The 20,274-nt window shown below is 40.6% G+C and overlaps 1 protein-coding gene across 8 annotated transcripts in view; it reads right to left on the bottom strand.

The window, feature by feature from the left end:
* OSBPL3 (oxysterol binding protein like 3) overlaps positions 1-20,023 on the bottom strand; it is an 84,906-nt gene extending 64,883 nt beyond the window's left edge. For 2 of the 8 annotated variants that reach the window (XM_088163164.1, XM_088163156.1), the window contains exons 1-2: positions 19,896-20,023; positions 1,401-1,520 (exon numbers count right to left, since the gene is read on the bottom strand). The gene's annotated coding sequence lies outside the window, so the exon portion shown is untranslated. Of the gene's footprint in view, positions 1-1,189; positions 1,353-1,400; positions 2,190-18,848; positions 19,012-19,895 lie in introns of those variants that run through there. The other 6 variants (XM_014894323.2, XM_088163160.1, XM_088163168.1 and 3 more) reach the window with 6 other exon arrangements.
* Between the last annotated feature and the right edge of the window lie 251 nt (positions 20,024-20,274).

Here is a 20,274-nt window from a genome sequence, read left to right on the forward strand (position 1 = left end):
ATTTAGAGAAGCTGAAAACATATGTTTTTAATGTGCTTTACAGCAGCCACATCTAGCAAAGATTCAGTCCTTGTGCCTGCTCCATACTTCAGTTCTCATGATTCATCTTCAGCTTTCCAGAGGAAAGCAAGTTCCTACTGGGCATCATGGAGCTAGTGATACCTTTGCACACTCACAAGAGAAGCAGAGATTCAGCCTAAAAATTCACCAAGCTTAAAGCAGTGATTAAACCTACACAAACACAGGTACAATAAGAAATATGTGCAAACAGCAGTGCCAAATTCTGGTTTACAAGTGTAAGATCCACGTAAGGCTATCAAGACAGACTTTAAAAACATCCCTTTATACACAGACTGTAAGAACTGCACAGTTCAGAACACTCAGCCTTCCAAAACTGCAATCAAATATGTAAATTACATGCACATAAGGCCTACAACATTCTAGCTGTCCTACGTGCTCTAAAATACAAAATCTAGTCCCTACAGGTTTAAAAGGACAACAATATATGTATTTATACACACGCAGATACACAAACATTAAAAAGTTGAAATGCAGCACAAGCAGCTAGCCAGAAAGTTCAAATACATTATCAGTGTTCCTACACCAAAAGAGAAATTGTTAAGTATTCAGAATGCATTGTGGCTATATTTACATTATTTTTATTTTATTGCATTATTCTCTACATATTAGAGAAGATAACATGCCACAAATGCCACGACTGGAAATATGATTCAGGACCGAATTTTCTCCTAATGCTAAATCTCACAATTAGAGAGCACTCAAGCAAAAAACTCACCAGCAAGACAAGAAGTTTTTCAATGTCAATGATAACATAATCTCAACCTTGCCCAAGTCCTATATTTGGCTGCAGTCTAGAGAGAACATTTCAGAAGGAGACACAAACCACAGAGTGCAGTGGTGCAATGGGTGAGAGTCCCCATTCCTGACTCGCTAGGTCATCAGTGGAAACTCCAGAGCCTTAGACTGAAGGGGACCCAAACACAGTACAACCCAACAAATGTTATTTTTTCCCCATTTGCCTCAAAAGCAACACAGGTCCTTTGAGGTATTTTTGAACAATTACCCTTGTCTCAGCAGAATAAAAGGTTACATTAGCACAACTCCAGGTTTACCTATTCTATTTCCCTGTCACTTCCTTCTGGACATCTAATTAAGCACAATGTCTTACCCCAAAGGGGGACTGAATTGCTGCCTCTTCACAGCTATACTGCACTCCTCTCCCATTCTCCATTGACTGAGGAATTCTTCACACCAGGAAGCTTCTTACACAGCTTCTTTGGTCCTGTCCTCTTTAGGCTGAAACAGGCTCCACACCAATTTAACCTCTGCTTTCCCAGAAGGAGGGCAACACAGCCATGATAGAAGGGCGACTGACTTACAGTGACTGGGTAGGATCACTGCCACCAGGAAGAATCCAAATCTCTTCTCTTACAGAAGTGAAAGTATGAGCTATGCCATTAGGCAAGATGTGGCAAGCTCACATGAGTCTTGTGTTGGATCTGAAAAACAAACAAACAAACAAAAAAATCAGATGAGAAATAAAACTCCCTGCTGCACTGTCCTTTCATACCTAAGAAGAACAATGGAAGTAACAAGTAGAACATATGAATATCTGAATTTTTTTCTGGCTTGTTTTCTGTGCATTGTTCCCTCGCAAAATATTTCCCTAAAATACAGCATCTACAACTGATATTTTTTTCTGAAAGGTATGCATTAAAAATTCAGGTTAGCCACATTCTCACATATAACTAAGCAACTTGAGTTTTAGTCTACTAATACACTATGAGAGTGATGCATTTTGTAAGAGAATCCCTTCCTGCTCCAAAGATCCAGAACTCTGCACAAGTGTGTAACTACTGAGGCTGTGTGGAACCCAATCTTATCAGCACAAAACAAGAAAGAAGAATCCTGGACAGAAATAGATGCCAGGGTACTACTTTTTGACAAACTTGTGTCATTATTCAGCCGTTGCTTTGAAGCAACTGAAACAGGGGTTTGGCATTTAGTCAAAAGTACTTTTTCTGAAGACAATCCACTTTTACAGTTTTAGCAGCCTGCAGGACTTCTCTGTACAACGTGAACGCTACCCAACAGAAATTGCTTATGACAAAGTTTAACGTGCTTCATTTGAGCTAAAAAGGAACAATGGTTTAGTCTGCCTTTATGTTCATGGACTGCATGGTCTTTCATTCCAATTATTCGATTTGAATTTCTATTGCACCAAGTCTTTCCCATATCAGCTTGATGATAAATTTTCCAAAAGTCTGCAATCAATCAGCCCCAGACAAACCAGTGTCTGAGTACCACATAGTGTTTATAAAAAACGAGTACATTGTTAAACTTTCTCCAGTGCTGAGGCTTCCCTGATCTTTCTTCAAAATCAACATGAGAAACAGAGAATTCTTCAAATTACTTGTGATAACAGCTTTGAATTTACTGTTCCAATTTAACTTTTTCTTAGCTATTACTTCTACATGCTGTTTTGGACTACAGCTGTAATTCAGTAATGAAATTAAATTCTACATTTCTTGAATTGTCATTACTGCCCTTATTTAATATTATTCTTACCATCTTATATTTTCCAAGGAAAAATAAAATTCTTTTCCCCATTTTCAACTCAGTTTTGAGCTGTACTTTTGCCTTCTTCTATCAGCTGTCTACATTTAATATCTCCTAATTTCACATTAACCCTCAATTTCTTGCTTCTTCTGTATCAATTCCTAAAAATGCCACCGTCCCCATCTGGCTTGTAGTTTAAACATCTGTGATTTAATTTTAGGATAATTCAACACATGAACCTGTGCATTTTAATCATCTAAGTATTAAGGGTGGAAGTTTTTTTAACTAGAGTAAGAAAGAACACTTGATGTGTTAACTTTGATATTTTTTGTTAATCTAAGATTCTTTCATTGTACTGCCTTTTAGGATTAGAATCCTAAAATAGCTATTAATATAAGAGCCTATTGACATTTTTAGCCTGTAGGAACATGCAGTGGGCAGAGGCAGCTGAAATAACATATTTGAGCGATGAACCAGCTTTATGATTTTATTACTCAGCCTTTCCCAAATCTATGGCTGGCATTTTTCCCAGTAACTCAAAAATTCAGCCATTCTACATTTGAAACTTCCAACTAATCATGTATTAAAAACTTGTCATGGTTAAGGCAACAGAATAACCTTATAAAAAGCCTTCGAAAAAAAATCCAACAAGTTAGATCTGAAAAATTTGTGCCTTTCTCTGTGCTATTCGCATGAGCACTGTAAGAAAAACAGGAAAAAAATTATGTGATACAGGTTACAAAGAGCTATGTTAGTTACTAGGAGTATATTTCATATCATATTGAAGTAACAGGGACCCTAGAAGGGCCCTAAAGGAAAGTGACAGATCTAAGGAGACACAGCCTAAGCATCCTTCACTGGGTACCTCAGGCCATCAGCAGTTCAGGAAGCTGATGGTTATATCAAACACTTAGTCACCCCATAAAGCCAAGTGATGCTTTTGCTGTTCCACAATCTTTCCACATTTTTGCACAGACATCAAGTTTTCCTCCTTCCAAAATGAAATTTCCCCCACAATTTGCTGGTCCAAAAAAGGCTGCGTGTTCCCCCTTGGTCCCCAAACCACTGTACTCAAGAGATCTCTTCTGATCACTGAGCATAAAGAAGCACTCATATGAGTTTGTTTCTGAATATTTTGCAACACAGGTACACAATTTCTAAAATCATCTGGGAAATCCAGATCAGCTTAACAGCACTGTTGATTGATTCATAACTTTTTCTCTGCCTGTGTAATAAAAAAGTAACCCATAGTTGTACAGACATACTCAAAAACATTAGACCAGAAAAGTTCTAGAGCCTGATGCACTGGAATAGAAGGACAAACTGAGCAACAAATATATCTCACAGTGGATGACTATAGATCATGTGAGCATCATAGAGGGATGTTCATTTATTGCAGAACTGAGAAAATTAATTATTTGGCACCCAAGGAAAGAATGAACGTGCAATAATTGACCTTTTAACAAATCTACAGCAATTAATTAAGCTGTTTTGTACTGTATTAGTCCTAAGGAAGCTACATATTTCTAACTGTTTCCAGAAGAGCCTACCAGGAGTGTAACAAAGACTCAGTCTGGCAATAGAGTGCAATTTGGTGTAAGTCTGCATCGAGAAGAATTGGGCCCTTGGGGAGGAACCAGCCAATTCTCTCCCTTCTCAAAGTTAAGTCATTTATCCCCACAGCAAGTTCTACTAAAGCTGGTAGCACCATGACTACAGAGAGAAATTAGAGTGGAAAATTAATCCAATTAATAACCAAAGCGGGAAAAAGCCAATTTTTTAGCCATAGTGTTTGCAGAGTCATTTCACTGCACCAATATGATGCAAGCATAAAGATGATGTAAAGAACAAACCAGGCATCTGCTGACTGGAGCGTAAAGCAGAGCTACCACTTTGAAAAGCAACATGGGACTATAGGGGTTTACACTGAAAATGGAAGTAGGAACAAAGCAAGAAAGCAAATAACTTCTCCAAAACAATCTGCACCAGACACACCTTCTAAAATGCATAATTTAATGAATGCAAGCAAAGTTGCCAAGTCTGACTGAAAGCAAACATTAAAATCTTACCGTTTGCCTGATGGATAAGCTAGTCTCAAGTGTCATTATACAGTGCTAGCTTTAATTGCTCCCAGCTAAATATAGCTTTCAGAATTTAATAGCTCCCCCTCAGCTTTTCTGTCTTTCAAGGAGAGAAAAATCTCGTTGGAAAGAGCATACAGGCATACACAGTGGCACGTTACCACAGCGAAAGCAGGAAGCAGACCATTAAGATGATTACATTAGTCTCCAACACTCATTCACAACTCCTGTTTTTCAAGAGGCCAAACGCTTCCCCCGTTCCACCACTCTGCTTCCAGTTACAGCAGGTGATGGAGGCATGCACACCTTTTCAAACTAAGCCATTTTGCTGCTTTGTTAGCAGACTGTAAGTCTTGCTTGCCCTGTGCTTCCAGTCGAGGATGTTGTCTTTGCCAGCCGTGGTGCCCACACACTTCTTCCTGTGCCACCTCTCTGGGGCAGCACGGGGCAGGAAGAGGAGCAAGGCTACACACTCACATGCAGCCTGCCCCTTCCCTGCAGCCACTGGATTGGCACAGCTTCCACACGGGGGTCCGAAATCTGCTGGAACAGCTGAGACTGCGGCACTCTGATAAAGGCATGAAACAAATTCGCTCTTCTGTCTTCTAATACCCAATAAAGATCTCGAAAAATGCAATGAAAAGTTCCATACAGCAAGCTTAATTTTCTCCCCTCTCCGAGCTGATAACGGGTTTCACCGAGGAAATTTGGCTGACAGCTAGAAATCTGTTCTACGAATTCAGCATTTCTGTTCACCTTCATTTTAGAGGTCATTATGTAATTAAAGCACTCACAGTTTTTCTACAATCCATAGAGATAAATTAAAAGTAACCACTGCTGCAATGACATGTTTTCCCACTTCCCCTCAGGCCAGAACACCAAACTTTTTTCTCTCCCCTCCAAACCATCATCTGACAATCTTACTATTTCCTCTCTGATTTCATCCATCCCCTTCTTTACTGACTGGGGAAAAGAAGAATAATGCTACTTATGGAAAATATTTACCAGACCATATGAATCACCAAATGCCTGGACCTTTACTTCAGCTGTAAAGTTCCAGGATTGCCTGTGCTAGAGCTGTGCAAGCACTTTAGAAACACTGGAGGGCTGCCAAGAAGTACCTACTACGCTGAACAAGACCAAAGGTAATAGTATGCCACTGATTTTCTGCCCTCTGACCTGCCATTCTGAGGTGCAGACCAAGCTGAATAAGACAGGTTAAAGGAACTATGTCTGGCTGCTGTTTAAGAGAGGTTTTAAAGTGAGCCTCCTGACATGCACTGTTCTGCACTGGGATATCTGTGCTCTACTGCTCGCTGAGCTGCCCCAGAACAGAAAGGCTCTCTACTGCCAGCGCAGGTGCAGACTTCATTTACCAACCTCTGGTAAAGCACAAAATCATGATACTCATTCCCATTCGATATTTCTTTCAGAAGTAACAAATCAAAGTGTGGATAAATAGCATCAAAAATAGGGATGGGTACTGGAGGCACTTTTTATACTAGATCCGGTTACTCTTACAGAACACGTTTTTATCTTAAAACTCTGCTGACCACAACAGACTATTTGGAGCAAATGAAGGTCTGAAAAAAAAACCTGCAAAGTGTACAAAACATCACGCATGTTCTGTGGATAAATATAGCCCCAGAGCTATGTGTTAGCTGCCGTGAATCAGAGCTCAGCGCCCCGGCACTCCGCGGGGCTCTCCCGAGCCGAGTGTTCCGCTCTCGGACAGGGGCAGGGCAGGCAGCCAAGCCCCGGGCACCGAGCAGCCTCTCACCCTCTCCCCACGTCTGAAATCACCCTGTGACATGCACCCATCCTGCCTTGTAAGAAAGATAGCAGCAGAAAAACCCACACAAGCAAAAGGAGGGAGGAGCAGTGGAGATCAGTCAACTGCAGCATCAGACAGGAAAGGAAGCACACAGAAGACGCAGAACGCTTCTAAATCTGGGTCTGGGGATTAGCAGGGGAGAAAAGATATCAGAAAAAGGTAATTTGTTTTCTTGTCATCCGTAACACTGAAGAGATTTTGCTCTCCTCTCCAAAATTAGAACATCTACAGTGTAACTCCTTCCCCTCTTAAGAGTCACGTGTATGTAAAGAAAGCCACAAAAGAAAAAAAAGAAAAAAAAAAAAAAAAAAAAAAAAAAGAAAAAAAGCGCAGCATTATCAGCCACAGGTCAGAACAATTGTGGCCTAAATATTCACAAAATGGTCATGAAAGCATTAATTCAAAAGCAATTATGTTAAAACAACAAGATCCATCAGAGTAAATATATAATATCCACCAGAATAAATACCATCCTACAGAAGCTTCAATCTAATCACAATAAGTTTATTCAGAGACATTTTCTCAAACAAAACAAACAAAAAAAATCAAATAGATGTGACCAGTCAAGATGTTGACAAATTCCATAATCTATTTTTTGACCAGATGTTTTTCTCTACATCTGATGACCTGCAAGTTTGCCTCAGCTGTAGCAATAGCTGCTGATAAACCTTGGCAACAGCTACTACTGTATTTGTGACTGAAAGAAAATGACACGTAAGTATTTTCAGTTAATTATTTATACTCACTTAAATGCAACATAAGGGTTTTTTTTATGTTTATAAAATATAAAAAGTCACATTTAAGTGACTAGTTTCACATATATTTGCTTTCCCCTTCTCCCTTGCTCTGTAAGTATTTCCCTGCTGATTCAAAGCCATATTCTATCTGGGGTGTTCAAGGTTACTTAAGGTGGGGGGACAGACAGACTATAGAGATTATTTATATGGCAGGACTTCAAACAATTGATCCAGCTATATCTCAAGTGACTTGATAAAGAGGCATTAAAATAAAGAGGAGAGAGAAAGATGGGTGAAACCTTACAGCATTTCAGAGTCACTCAGCAGGACTCTCCTGCTCAAGGGCTCTCAATTATGAGACAAGGACACTGACCATGAAGGACAAGGTGACACACCCAGGGAGGGAGTAACAGATGAAAGTGAGGAGTGAGAGTTGTTGGGCACCCACACAACCTCCACACACAAGTACAGGAAAATGAGAATGTGACCAAGAAGGACTCTTATCTCTGATTGTTTGATAAAGGGCTAAAAGTCCTAGCACAGATTAGAACAGGGTTCAGCAGACAAGTAGTTTGCCCTGGTAAACAGGCATGACAAGATAAAATATTCTTAAGTATTTGTGTACTTATAAAAAAGAGGACTCTGCTACAAAACTAATGCACCTGAATTAAATACAAGATTAAATATCATAGGGACAACAGCATCTTAGTGACTAAAACATAATGAAATGCATATGCTATTCAAAAAAAACCCATAGAGGAAGGAGGTATTCAAATATACACTGCTTAACGTTTTGATAGATTTAGAAAAAACACTCCAAACACACTATTGCAAAATAACTTATGGAATACGACTGAGTTGAAAAACAAACAAACCAAAAACACCAAACCAAAACCAACCACACTTAAAAAGGACAGCCTTGCTCAGAGTCCGCAGTAGATTCAAAGAAACCAGCCTTGAAACAGACTTTATTTTATTAGAATGAAAAATAACCCAGTGAGTTGGGCATTACAAGAGATTAACTTCTGACTCATATGAAGTTTAAGTAGTCAGGTAGATTGAGGAGTTCAGACTCTGTAAATTGAAAATGCTGAGTTGTTGCTTCATTAAATGTGCATAAACAAATCTGGAAATGCCTCATGGGATGCAGCATGCAATAGATAACTTGAAAGATGAAATAGGCCCAACTAGATAAGCACTTCACCACAGCTCCCAAAAGGCAGAGAAGCTGATTAAAGAAGTTGCACCTCAGATGTTAAAGTACAGGAATAAAGTTATAGCTTTAAAAAAATTTGATTTAAAAGATATTAGAAATTAAATTCTTCAACAACTCATAGAAACTATGTGAAGTAGTAACCTGGAAGTGAAAATTTCTTAGTAAAGAGCCAATAGGATGTCGACTATGAAACAGACCTGGAAACTACTGAAACCAGCATGAAATTAAAAGTAACATCTTCCTGAGAATGTGTGAAGAAAAACAGATGAAACCACTACAGATTTTGACAAAAAAAAAAAAAAAAAAAAAGGTACATTAAACTGCAAATAAACTTTTCATGTATTCTCAAGCTTTGTGTCTACTTCACCTCTAGCCAACAAAATAATTTAACACCTATAATCTGTATTTCTAAAGCAGACAAAAAACCCCAGTTGAAGTTATTCTTTGATGGCAGGAAAGCAAACAGAATGCCTGCCTTTAGAGTTGAAGCTGAGGGGAGCAAAGCAAAAAGACATCAGCCCTACTACAATCAGTACCATGCAGTCAATAGTAACAGAGCAACTTTTTACAAAAAATTAAAAACAGAAGAAATCTTAGATCTCATCTGGACTCAACAACAGCGGCACTAAAACAAGTTGGTAATGATCTTTGGTAAAAGAATTGCAAAGTGTTGACTGGCCACAGACAACAAAAAATTATCAGGCTGGACATGGATCACCAGAGGCTGCCAAGAATTATCTTGGAGATAGTTTTATTTAATAGTCCTACTACTGGCAAGGGAATTGAAGTGTCTGCTAAAAGCTGCTGCTGACACAAGGTATAGAGGCACATCTGATGCACTCAACAACTGGGACACCAGGTGAGAGGAGCCACGTGAACAGAAGCAGTGACAGGGAATGCAGCTCATCAGCCCTGGAGGCAAGGTCAGGATCAAGAAGTAAGCCAAGCACAAGTTCTGCTGAGACAGTGGGAAGTGACCAAGGAGAGGAAGGCACTCACATGCATGGAATACAGGTCTGATCAACTCATTACCAAATTGGTGAAGGTATGAAAAGAGAAAAAAGCTACCCGTTACATTTCATACAGAGCCATATAGGGAAGTGTCAAAAAAAGGCACTGCCAGTATCTAATCTGGTCAAAAATTAAAAATAACACCTAAGACAGAGGTGAGATATACGTAAGTTTATGCAAGGAAGATTGACAGCAGAATACTGTCCTGAAATGAATACCACGAGCATACCTAATCAGCCATATCACAAGATTCCCTGCATCTCTTCAAGCCTAAATGCAAGTCTGCTAAACTGACTGGGGGAAAGACAGTCTCCCCTACATAAACAGAGAGAAAACTGCTTTATAAAGGGTGCACATGCTCTTATAAATACCGAGAGAAAATACTAGTTTTATTTAGCTGGACATACAAACTGCTTGTAGGTATTTTCAGCCAGAATCCTGGAATAAAGTTTTAGTCCAAACAAGCTTTGAAATAAATTGTAAATGAGACAAGCTTTCACTACTTTAAGATGATGTTTGGGAGCTTTACAAAAAGGAATATACAAATGCATTGACTGCAACAAATATGGAACATGAGAATCCAGGAATTCTCTTCCAGTGGTATTATGTGTCAGTACAGTCACCTTCAGCAAGGAAGTATTTATATACCACTTGCCAATGTTATTATCGCTGATTTAATCTGGGCTGAAAATTGACCTTGCCTTAATACTCTTAGGTTTTCATTAATAAAAAGAAATTACTTCATCTTTACTTGCTTACATTGTATTTCTACTGTGCTAAGTTTTTGTGTGTCTTTATGGGGTTTTTAAAAGAAATGTAATTTTTAAAAGTGGCAGCTCAAGGAAACGGTATGCTTTAGAATTTATGTTTATGCTACCAGTCATAGGTAGCTTCAATTACATCAATTCTGACAATGAAAATTACGCATATTTTCTTCTTGATTTGATGTCAACCCTTTTGCATGTGCTTGCCTTTCCAAAGACAACTACAGTCCCCAGAGTTCTGGGACTCAGACACAGAGAAACAAGCAATTCAGAATCTCAATGCAAGGAGGAAGTAGGAGATTAGAACGATTCCCTTGTTCAAAGTCAATCCGAGCACAAATCTAACCCACCCATACCTTGTAAGTTTTGTTTGCACTCCTCCTACATTTCACAAAGCAGTTTTGCATGCAAATGTGTCAGTGGCATTCGAAGACTGGGCAGAACAGCTTCATAAGATGACTTGGCTGTATTTACTCAAAACACCCTCATGATTTTCAAGGGCCAAAAAAACCCACAAGGAACTAAAAAAGCAGTTGGTTAACCAGAAAAAAAAGAGAAAAATTTAAGTTTTGTACATTATTATTTAAGAAAAAATATAAAATCCTGCTTTCCTGCCCTTCATCCCTAGTTCCATTACTGAATGCCACCCTTCCTATCAGTTGTAAGTGCATGATGCTGGGCTAATATAAAAGATGATTTCATCAATAAATTAATGTACGACAAACGCACAACCTATACCATCTCTCTTCTTAAGTAAGCCATCACAAGGTAGATCAAGTAGCAATGCAGTTGCAGAGTGGTGAGCAATGATATTAAGAAAGAAAATCCCTCAAGAATTCTAGCTCTGCATGAAATGAGTGCATGTCATAGCCAGAAAGGCACTGCATCTTTCTGATAATCAAGAGACAAACTTCTTTTTTTTCTTTTTAGCTTAGAACATTGAATTCACTTAACAGCAAGCAAACATGATCCTTTCGTAGAAGGGCTCTGGAGACTGAACTACTCTTTAAATTTGAGCAAACAGCTCTCATCCTGCACTGAATAGAAGGGTGTGTTTATAATAACCATGCATTCTAGTCATATTAAAGTAAATAATGCAAACTCGCTTGACAAGGAGCGTTTGGTAGTTCAGTGTGAACTGTCAAGTCGGGAATGCCAAGACTGAAATGGCAACCACAGTTAGGAAAACACCAATGTTTTCAAATGCTGAGCTGTCCCCCAGAATCCAAGATTTCTCAAGCCTCTTGAAATAGGAAGCTGTTTATCTCCCAAAGTGAGAAGAGTCACTTTATGTCACTGAGATACAGCCATTGTTCTAGCACCAAATTACTACGAAATTAAGGAAACCACTTCTATAAAAACAGAGATGGTTGACAGTACAGCCAGAAATAAATAGGAAGTTGCACTTTCCCTGCTCAGCTTATCAAAGTAATCAACTAGGACTAAAAGCAGATCATTAAACTTTTCTGGTGAAAACAATTACTTGCACGCATTTAAAAACACTCAATGGTGTCCCATTACTTGAAACCTGATCTTTTAAAATGTAATATTATCTGCAAGGGATCTTCAATACACCAACAATTGCACACACATGACATGGCAGAAGAAAGTGATATTGTATACTTAAGTGTTCTGGCAATAGAGGGGGAAAAAAAAGGATTTATAAACCACATTTATAAAATATGCTATTTTGTCAAAGCCTGACATTACTTCTTTTTTCTTCTTTCAAAAACAAGCAAACAAACAGCAAGTGTCATCAGCCAAAGTGTTATCCTGGCAATGGCTCTGCTGTTGATTTTCAAATGCAAGCATTGATCCTGCTGAACTTCAAGTATAAAGTTCAATATAGTATTATACACAGGAAAATAAGCTGTAAAATTGTGTCAGTGTGTGGAGAGAAGACTATGATTCAGCCATTCTGTGGAAAATTCTAACCTCTTATCTCCAAATCTGAAGTTCCATATTTATTGAGTAAAAAAACATGATTGCAGAGAAGCATTTGTATTCTTGTTCTAAGAAATAGGATGTTTAAAAAGCTTGTTTCAACAAAATAAACGGCATATCAGCTAAAAGGCAAGAACTTACTTTATGCACAGTAGCAGTTCCCTATCTCAGCAAGTGCTCCATCCTCAACAATTTGACACTCTCTAAGCACTGGGAGATATTCAATAAGTGAGCCTTAATTTAAAAAGGTTTATAAAGTTATCATAACTGAGTGCTCCTGATTTAATGTCTTGCAGTTGAAATTGGTGGACTTGAAATACAGTAAGAAATCTGAACGTGAACACACTGATACAACTTTTTTTTTTTTAACAGCAGGAAAGAATGAATGTGTTTTATACTTCCTGAATTTCAGCAGCTGTGGCAGCAGTGTAAGAACTATGAATTGTTAACTTCCTAGTTAGGTGACTCAGTAAAACAATATCAGAACCATTCAGTTAAGGAAGACAAAAATCAATTAAAATACTTTATCTTGATATTTTTGGCACAGAAATTTCCCTGGAATCTAAACTAGCTGGCTGCCTTCTCAGCCTAGAAGTGACACAGATATCACAGTTGCAGGCAAATGAGGGTCCATGATACATCTGTGTTGTACACAATTCTATTTACTAAACAGTATTTGTTGACACTAATAAGAGCAAACATACTGACTTCACATCTTAAAAAACCAGTATCTTTCTTGCCAAGACATGACAAAATCCTGTAGACCAACACCTAACCTCTTTTCCTTCCATTGTTTGATCTTAATCAGAAAGCAAACAAAAAATATTAACTCTTCTTTCCTAACATGGTTGTTACTAGAGTTCAATAACAGGACAAGATCTAGCCTAGAGTCTCCTCTCTTCATATACATATTGCTGCTATTTGACTTCAGTATCAAGCAAATTAGAAAACCCCAGTAGTTCTAGCTCTTTCTAAAATTCAAGTTCTCTCAGACAGACATCACCAATTCTCCAAGGAAGCCTACTCCAACAATGGATGCACCCTGTTGCACAACAGATGACCTGCATCCCAACCTCAGGGTTACTTACTGACTTTGTTAAGGCCCAGGCAAGACTCTGGCTGGCTTTTTAAAATTAATTTGTTCGTCTAAGATTTTGAAGAGCAGAATTGCACCACACTAAGCTTCAAAATACCCTAGTAAAACTATCACAGAATGGTTCAAGTTGGAAGGGACCCCCTAGTTGGAGGGCATCTGGTCCAACCCCTCACTCAAGCAGAGTCATGTGGAACAGGTTATCCAGAAAGATTTTGAGCATCTCCAAGGAGGAAGACTCCATTTTCTCTGGCCAACCTGTGCCAGTGCTCACTCACCCTCCCAGGGAAGGAAAAACTTTCTGATGTTCAGATGGAACCTCCCCTGTTTCAATGCCTATTGTCTCTGGTCCTCTTGCATATCTTGAGAAGTGACAAGGCTGTTATCAGAATGTTATCTTTTAAGGAAATTGAACATGCCTGTTCTGAGTGATTCAGCTAACCCTATTTAACAGTAACAGCAAGTAACATGGAGCTCTGACAAGTTCCCAGGGTAGACCATAGAGTCCTATTAATTACTCTTACTACCAAAAAAAAAGTTAGGGAGAAGCCTTCTCTTCAGGCATAGTCTTAAACATCTTTTCCCCTTTTTTTTTTTTGTTTGCTTATTTAATAAGCAAACACCTTCAATTTTTCAGCAAAAATGTCAGCTCCAAATAGCCTGATGCATTCTAGGTAGCCTACCTTGCTGGAGGTGGTGAAATCATTGCTAAAATGATGGACTTGCTACGTAAATGGCTGCACGGTTCCCATGAACCTCTAAGCTGCACTGACACAGATACATCCAGCTGAGGGGGAAAACCCCACACAGCTACCAAATTGTAGAAAGGCATCTCTCAGCAAGTACCAGCCTGCCTTCCTTTGGCAAGCAGCAAGGTATCAGGGAGTGAACCTGAGAAAGGCACCACAAACTCCTAACCACAGTCATCCTGAACTAGCAGAGACTCAGTAGCCCACATCCTTTGGAGCTCGCTTCATCTGCTCCCAAATACAGAGACAATAATCACTTGCCTGTATTCAGGATCGCTGTTGCTACTGATGACTTACACATTGTTATTTCAAATCAGTCGAGCACTACCACAGAAGATTAACAGACATTTGCTGTTTCTTTTTTTAAGCTATACGAGACTGACAGTGACTGAATCACATTCATAGCGAAACTTCCTCCCTTCCTCCCATCATAAATTGCACTTAAATTCAGATTTTATGCTGTCAAAGCTTTGTGTAGGGAATCTTAGCACTTGCATTTGTGGCAAGCAAGAGATATTGAAAAATGATAGAATCATCCACTCTCCTTCAGAATACAGCATTTTATCAGACTATTAAACAAACTTATTTTCTGGCAGCACAGTCACAGCCAATGCAGTCTCAGCTGCCAGTATGGGAAAGATGCATTCCACATCACATTCAGGACAGATGCCACGGTTATGCCTCACAGCCTGAGGTAGCACCAGAACCTTTTTGACAGTAACACTTAGCAAGACTGGTCTCGAAGTCATGTGTTGTCACTGCAGACAGGACAGAAGTAGTTCTGTAAAAATAAGAATCGTACGTTTCACTTTGGCAACTGTGAGCATGAAGTAACTCTATCCCTCCTCAAGGCTATTTTTCTAGGCACTCTGACAAAGCAATTATCTTGGACAAGAGGGAGACATTGCAACAAAATGTTTTTAACAGGCAAGATGGAAGAAAGTAGTACCAGAGAACTATGTCCTACTCTGCTCACATGAAAACTTGAAGGGCAGGACTTAACCTTCTGTAACAAGCAGAATTAACAGTGACACAGATGGGCTTGTGCACTGAGAAGGATAAAGTCTCCGGCACACATGGCTCTTTTGCTGATTGCCAGGCTGTTCAGAAATTGTCTCTTCAGGGGTTTCAGCTACTCTCTGGGCAGAGCATACATGTGAGGCAAATGAAGTGTATCCACACAGCTGCTCCTTATCTGAACCATTAACACCAGGAGCTTCATTCACTTTCACCAACAACTATATGCAAGTGGAACAGACTAAAATTGGAACAGCAAAAAAGTGTTGACTGTGACTAGGAAAAGCGTCCAGCATCACGAGAATAAGTGGCATCAGATAAGAGAGAAATGACCTAAATGTGACCTAAGTGACTGGCACGAGAGATAGGAGATTACAGTTGTGATAACAGACTCTGCAGTATCATCATGAGCAGTAATAAAATAATTGTCTGCAATTAAGATGGGAGAAAAGTATGACTACATTCAGTAAGGGAAATATTTCAGATTTTTACCCTGAAAACATTCATCAGAGGATACACAGAATGGCCAGAAAGCCCAATACTTTTTTTTTCTAATGATAATGAAAAAAGTCACTACTGAAATTCAAAAGATACCACTACAGTAAACACAGAAACACTTACAAACAAGGATGAGTTTCTCACCTTTACTACTTTGTATTTCTACTGCCTTTGTTCTAAGTACAGCAATTACATACAACTGCTGCTTGACAACCATAGCACCACATACTACCACAGTGTTGCTGTGATTTTTTTCAGGTTTCAACCAGCATGCAGGCAAAATCTGAAGATGACTTTAAAAGGTGCTAATATGTGAAGATGAATCAAAAGAAAAATGTCCTTAATTCTCAATCTATGCATTATATAGTAAAGCAGAGGAAAGGGAGATTTGTTTGCACATTCAATGTTAATACAACTGCCAAAGAAAATGTTCAGAAGGAAATAATTAAGCGTTGACACGGCAGCAACTGTGTTTGCCAAACTAAATATGATTCAGATGTCAAACCCCCACAACTTAAAGACTAGAGAGGAAATGTTCAGCTCAGGTACCTGTAGGTTAACAACTGGACTTGATATATACACACACACCTCATGGCTGGACACGGAATGCAGAGCTTGCCTAGTATGCTTTTCAGTGACTTCAAAGGACGAGTTTTCACATTCAGTCTCAAGGATTACAATATTGACAAACAACAGACACATAGAACACCCTATCTGCAGCCTTCCTCCTGTGACTTACCAGATGCTATTAGGCAGCCACTATCTCTATGTTAGGATGTCTGTCTCACAGGCAGATGTATAATTATTTAGTTTAGAGATATCTCTAAGAACTACATGCACATAGCAACTCACAATGTACCAGTTCAGCTTAGGGCTTAGTGGTCAGTGAAAGTCAGTTCTCTCTCTCTCATCTGTTCCTCCTGTTGCACATAACAGGGATTCCTGTCAAGTCTTGCTTATCAGTACATGTTTTCCACAATTCAAGAGGCATGTCTAGAATAGCCTGCATTCAAAGACTCAGAACCATTAGCAAATAGCAAACAGACATTGCAAAACCTGCTCAGCACCTGCCAGATTGAAAACAGCTCAACTCTATTTCTTTACTTTCATGGTTAACATCATGGAGTGCCCAGACACTGAAATAGGATTAGGCCCTGCTGTGCTCAGTGCCACACACCAACACGTGAATTCTACCCTAAGGAGCTTGCACTGAGTCAGGCACACCAGACAGGCAGGACAGTACAGGCTGAGCTGCAATGGACAAGTACATTTCTCAGTTTCAGACAGCATTCCTAGAGTCCTCACTGCTTTTAGTAGCAAGGCAGGTACCAGAATTGCCATTCAATTTGTATTTTAGAAATAAACAAAACCAAACCGCCCAAACAAACAAACTCAGCAGCCACAACAGCTCTGATCATTTAATAATTATCTCAGTTGCAACAGCTGAATACAGAAAATCAGAAAGAATTTAAGTTCTCCATTTTCTTCCCCAGCTGAGGCTGTCCTCAACTTTATTTTTAAATGTTTCAAGTGACTTGCAATGATGTGCACAAGCTTCATGCTGACAGAGTTCCAAAACCCCAACGCTGTTCATTCATACCATAACTTCATATCTAATAGAATCTATTTCCGAACACATACCCTATGTGAAAGCCACAAGCATCTTCAAGAACTTTGCATGAGTAACAAATAAAAACAGATTGAAGGAGAAGGAGTTACAGATATCCTGCCTCCCAGGGTCAGACCCAGAGCTGTGCTTTTCTTAGCTATTATGCCTACAACTTTACCTAGGCCATCACAGTCATTAGCATCAACACCCACATCATTCAACCTTGAAGGCAGACAGAAAACTTCCCTCTAAGGTAATTAGAGATTAACATGGAGGAGATACATGTTATGTTAGTAGAATAAAGAGAAGTACCGACAACAGGACAGAACGTTACAATACACAGACTCCTTGTCCTTCGGATAAATGAGAATCTTAAGCAATGAAATATGTATTTCAAGGCACAGTATTCAAGGATGTCGCACAAGTCACAACTGCAGGAGCCTAAAAACAGTGTCTGCCCCTCAAAGTATAATGTTTGAACATAATCACTAATGCAGAAGACAGACATGCAAATCCAGCATCTCAAGGAGCAGAGCAGGGTAAATTTGGTAACATATTAGTCCCGGTCCAGAGAGCTGTTTGTCAGATCTCAGTGTATCTGCATCCTATTATCTGAAACTTGATACAGAAAAAAAAGCAATTAGGTTCCCCTAGAAGTTTCTTAGTATCACAGTATCTATACTCCAGCCTTTTACCAGCAAAACTTTGCTACTTTGGCAAGTCAAATCTTAACTGCACTAAAGTAGATTAAATTTAATGAGATCAAAATATGCTGATACAGCTACTACACTGCTTCTGAGCTGTAAAAGTATCCCATGCACGCTAACATACTCATTCTTCCTCGTTCATCACTGCGTGGTTTTGAAATGCACTTAGCATCAAATCCAATTTAAACCTAAAACATATTAGCACTTTAGATATGAATTAACTTTTCTACAGAGACGCTTTTCTCATTTGCTTTTTCTCATTAGCTAAGAGCACCATTTGTAGAAACTGAAAACTCAGTTTTACAATTAGAAACCATAAGGTCCGGGAAATGCCACATTTGACCCTATTTTCTCCTCAGTATGTAACAAGACCTAAAGAATGAAACAAACACGGAAATTAAGCTGACACGCATCTGTTTACAATAGATGTGGTTTGAACAAGACCCAGTTCTTTACAACAATGTACACACATCTACTTTAAAAACCCAAACAAATAAGGTTTTGTATAAAACACAGTATACTTACATTTGCAACAGTGAATGAGCTAGCCACGCAGTGTTGCAACAGGCAGACTCCAACTGAGCTTACCATCATTTCCTGTCCTTGGTGAACACACTAATAATTTCAGCACAACCACAACTGTTCAGTGCACACACACTGAGAACATCTCCAGCACTTAAAAGGCCTCTCCCACCTTCCCTGCATGCAAACCCAGATACTATATAAAATTATAAAAGAGAGGACATAAGTGGGCCTAATGCAATGTGTGGAGAAGGCAATATAAGAGTAAAGAGAATCAAGACTCGTGAATGCTGTTGCTTTAAAAATGGATAGGAGCTACAATGGAAAACTAGTTAGCTTAATCTATTGGGAGTGCAGACTGGAGAGTCTTATTTAAAAACATTTTAAACAAGAAAAAAAACAAGCTCATTTAAAACTGTCACTACCCATAGCTTTACAGAAAATGTCCATGAAAACATACGCTTTAAATACCCAAACCGGACTTACAAGCTCTGTTGAAATTAAGTAGAGTGAAACACTGAACTCTATGAGTGAAACACTCTGGACTCTGTGATTAATCGATGAAAGTCAAGGCATGAAGCAACTGCTCCCTTTGTCCCTTCTCAAGAAAACAGAGAGAGAAGAGTATTGTTACCATCATTAGCGGGCCTAGGACAAAAACATAAGGCAGAAAATTACCTTACATTGACTAAATGCCCTTTTGTCTAGCTATTCTAGATATCTTTCTAGTAAAAGTAAAACAGTCTCAATGAAGAGTACTTCACTGTCACTGAACTTTACACCAAACAGTTCTCAAATAATGGAGTATTTAAAAGCTCATATTGCCTAATTGGTCCTCAAACGGAAATTAAATCAACCTAGAAACAAGCTGGATTTAATTAACCTATTTAAGACAGAGGCAAGAAATAAAAATAATAACAATAGTGGCTTTTTTTTTCCTTCTTCTTTATCTCTCATGAGCATAGAAAACCACAGATTGAGCAGAGATCGATGGCTTTGCAAACACGCCCAAGATTTCCGAAGTTCCATTTCGCCGGCTGCCGGGCGATTCCCCGGAGCCCGCAGCCTCGGGAGCGCTGCTCCAGCCGCACCGCCGGGCCCGCGGCCGTCCGGCGTGTCCCGGCTCACCTGGAGCTCGCTCCGTCTCGCTGCCACATGGAGCGCTCCGGCAGCAAAAGAAACCCGCCAGCAGCACCCTCCGGGAGCAGGGAAGGTGTCTAAGTTGGCTGCGGCTCCGGAACAGCCTCGTGGGGCTGTGACAGCGCGGCCGGAGAGGGCTCGGGGGGCAGGAGGGATAAGGCGCTGCACCGGCAGCAGCCGCCCGGCCGGCAGCCGTGGGCGCCCTCGCTGCCAGCCAGGCGAGGAAGGCGCTTTCTGGGCGCCAAAACGCCACTTTCCTCCCGTGCCGAGTTCGCCCCGGCTGCCGCCCCCCGGCCCCGCTCGTCCCGCGGAGCTCCGGCCAGGGAAGCGGCCACCGCCGCCAGCCCGTCCCGTCCCGTTCCGTTCCACCCCATCCCTACGGCGGACACTCACCTGAGCTGCACACCTACGGCCCGCCGGGCACCCCCGCCATGGCTCCCGAGCAGCGGCGCCCCGCAGGCAGGAGCGAGGAAGGAAGGAGCCCAGCAGGAGCGGCAGCCGCCGGCATAAAGGGCCGGTACGGGCTGAGCGCTCGCTCCGAGGAACACCCACGAGCGGGACCGGCGGCGAGACCGCCGCGCTCGACTGACGGCCGCGCCGGCCAACGGGAGGAGCCGCCGCTGCCGCTGCCCCCGCCCCGGCCCCGCCCGGAGCCGCCGCTCGGAGGCGCCGCTCGGAGCCGCCCGCCTTCCCGGCCGGCGGGGCGGGGGCAGCGGGGTTTCCATGACGTCACGGGCAGCGCCCGCCGACAGGTGGGGAGCGGCGCCCGAGG

The sequence above is a fragment of the Sturnus vulgaris genome, chromosome 1 (assembly GCF_052056855.1).
Source record: "Sturnus vulgaris isolate bStuVul1 chromosome 1, bStuVul1.hap1, whole genome shotgun sequence".
In the NCBI taxonomy this organism is placed as follows: Eukaryota; Metazoa; Chordata; class Aves; order Passeriformes; family Sturnidae; genus Sturnus; species Sturnus vulgaris.